Source organism: Sminthopsis crassicaudata, chromosome 4 (assembly GCF_048593235.1).
Source record: "Sminthopsis crassicaudata isolate SCR6 chromosome 4, ASM4859323v1, whole genome shotgun sequence".
In the NCBI taxonomy this organism is placed as follows: Eukaryota; Metazoa; Chordata; class Mammalia; order Dasyuromorphia; family Dasyuridae; genus Sminthopsis; species Sminthopsis crassicaudata.
Genome location: NC_133620.1, coordinates 150,405,188 through 150,408,256, shown reverse-complemented (window position 1 = coordinate 150,408,256; position 3,069 = coordinate 150,405,188). Strand labels below are relative to the sequence as shown.

The 3,069-nt window shown below is 41.9% G+C and overlaps 1 non-coding gene across 1 annotated transcript; it reads left to right on the top strand.

Annotated features, from left to right (window-relative positions):
- Positions 1-2,153: 2,153 nt before the first annotated feature.
- TRNAL-UAA (transfer RNA leucine (anticodon UAA)) lies at positions 2,154-2,236 on the top strand. Its single transcript has one exon. It is a non-coding gene; the product is annotated as a tRNA-Leu (tRNA).
- Positions 2,237-3,069: the final 833 nt, after the last annotated feature.

The window sequence follows — 3,069 nt, the reverse complement described above, 5'->3', positions numbered from 1 at the left end:
AACTGGTAGAATCCAACATGTCTCTTACACTTTAGGGAAGTGGATTTCAAAAATAGGAATTAAGCCATGACCTGAATCTCTAAAAGGGAAGTTAGCTCAAAAAACATGGGAGCTTCAGAAATATGACATTTTAATGTCTCATTCTTGCATGACCTTGAAGAGCAAGGAAAAAAAAAAAAAAGAGAAGCATCTAAAAAGGCTACATATATTATGGAATATTATTGTTCTGTAAGAAATGACCAGCAGGATGATTTCAGAAAGACTTACATGAACTGATACTGAATGAAATGAGCAGGACCAGGAGATCATTGTATTCTTCAACAATGATATTGTATGATGACTGATTCTGATGGATGTGGCCATTTTCAACAATGAGAGGATCCAAATCAGTTCCAATAGAGCAGTAATGAACGGAACCAGCTACACCCAGCAAAAGAACTCTGGGAGATGACTATGAACCACTACATAGAATTCCCAATCCCTCTAATTTTGTCCATCTGCATTTTTTATTTCCTTCACAGACTAATTGTGCACTATTCCAAAGTCCAATTCTTTTTGTACAGCAAGTACTGTTTGGACATGTACACATATATTGTATAAATTAACGTATTTAACATGTATTGGTCAACCTGCCATCTGGAGGGGGGCCGGAAGAGGGGAAAAATTGGAACAGAAGATTTGACAATTGTCAGTGTTGTAAAATTACCCATGCATATATCTCGTAAATAAAAACTATTAAAAAAAAAACAAAAAACAAACAAAACACTACATAAATCCTCTGAGTTGGAACTTCAGAAAAGCCTTTCCTGATCTGGGTGACCTTGTATGTAAAATATGTTAAAAAAAAAAAAAAAAAAAAAAAAAAAAAAGGAATTGAGTTCGAATCCAGCCTCAGAAGCTTATTAGCTGGTGACCCTGAATAAGTCAATTTCCCCATTTGCAAAATAGACTGGAAAAGGAAATGGCACAAAAATCCCAAATGTGGTCAAAAAGAGTTGGACTGAAGCAACTGAACAATAACAAAATGGCAATATTTAAATACATAGCCACTAAAACCCTTTCTAATTCTAAATCTAATTTTATGCTCTTACAATCTTTTCCTTGCAGACTTTGAGGGAAAAGGAATACATTACCAACAAATATATTCCATTCTAATTTTTGAAAACTCTACTTGTTCAATTTTTCTTTACATTAAACCTAAATTTGCTGCTTTGCACTTTTTGGTATTGTTCCTAGTTTCATTTTAGAGATGGAAAAACAAGGTCCAAAGAGATTAAATGAATCTCCAAGTTTACAGAGGTAGCAGGACTAGAATTCTTTTCTTTTACTTTGTCTTTTATGCATTTTAAAGTATAATTATGAGAAAGAAAAAAAAAGGCTGAACTCCAGTTTTTGACCAAATGAGAAAAGGCCATTGGCTGAAGTGAAATGACGTCACATAGAAAGTGTATTTCGATTAGTTGAAGAGATAAGTCCCTCCCCGCAGATTTAAAAAAATAAAAAAAAAATCTCAGGGATTTGTGAGCTGTGTAGCCCGAAGAGAAACCGTGGCTTCTCTCGTAGTTGTTTTTCACGCAGAACTATTGCCCAAACAAGTCCCGAGTGCTCCACAATAAAGCCCCGAAGAAAGAGACAAGGCCCTCTTGGCTTCGCCGCGTCCCGTTTAGAGAAAGGCTCGGTCTCCCGCTGCGCCCGCGTCTCCCGCGCTCTCCTAGGAGTCGGAGGCGCGAGGAAGGCGGCAGGGGGAGGGGGGAAGGGCAGGGACGTTGTTCGGTTGGTTTGTTTGCGGCGCCCCACCGCTACCGCGATCTGAGTTCTGACTCGAGCCCGAGAACGGGCCGCGGATCGCAGCCCCGACCCCGAGGCGGAAATGCCGGGGCTGTCGCCGTCCCCGCTGCCATTCGCTCGCTCCCGGCTCCCTCGCTTCACGGCGGCGGCGAAACCAAGGGAGAGAGGGAGGCCGGAAGAAAAAGCAAGCGACTCTGAAATAAATAAACAGATGGGAAGTGGCGTAGTCTCTCTAGTATTCAAGGGAAAAGGGGATTGGCGATGGATAAAATTGTACACACACTAAAAAAGAACGAGAAATTAGCATTCTTGCCGCCCGCCCTTTAAGCCTTGTAGGGCGGGCGGAGAGCAGCTTCCGTACCTGCACCAGGATGGCCGAGTGGTTAAGGCGTTGGACTTAAGATCCAATGGACATATGTCCGCGTGGGTTCGAACCCCACTCCTGGTACAAAGGTTTTTTTTGTCTTGTAAATAATAAAAACGTCCCTACAAAGCCAAGTTAAAGATTTGACTCAGGTCCGTGTCCCTCTTCGTGGGCTGGGGCTAGAAGAAGCGCCTCCCCCGGACGGCCCCGTTTTCCTAGGGCCTGCCAGGCGGCCCTGCAAGAGGGCGGGGGAGAGAGTAACTCAATCGCGCCTTGGCCCAAAGTTCCTCTGCCTACGCTTCCCCCCGCGCAGCGGGGTTCCAGCACTGCGAGACCCCAGGACAGCGGCCTCGGAGGCTAACTGAGGCTCTGCACCGTTCCGAGGCAGAGGAACACCGCAGGAGGAGCGGGGCTGCCGATGCGTCTATAACTAATTGACATTTGTAGAAGCACCTTATTTTTTTTTATTTGAATTTAACACACAAGCATTTCTACATATAATATAGGGATCGGGAGGATTGTATATTAAAGCAAAAGTACTTATTCCTACAACATTATTCCTATAATGTTACTTCCACCTTTATCCTGCTCCTCGCGAAATTTTAAAATGCTAAAATGAAATGACCACTTCTATTTTTAAATGATCATTATTATTATTATTTCTTCTTTCCCCTAAATCCCGCCTCTTCAAAAATGGGGAAAAGAGCAAAATGGAAAAACTTTTAAAATATGCATAGCCAATATTTGTAATGGAGAGAGCCATCTGCAGATAGAATATGGATCACAACATAATATTTTCACTTTTTTTGTCGTTTGCTTGCTTTTTGTTTTCCTCCTCATTTTTCCCTTTTTGATCTGATTTTTCTTATGCAGCATGATAATTGTGGAAATACGTATAGAAGAATTGTGCGTGTTTA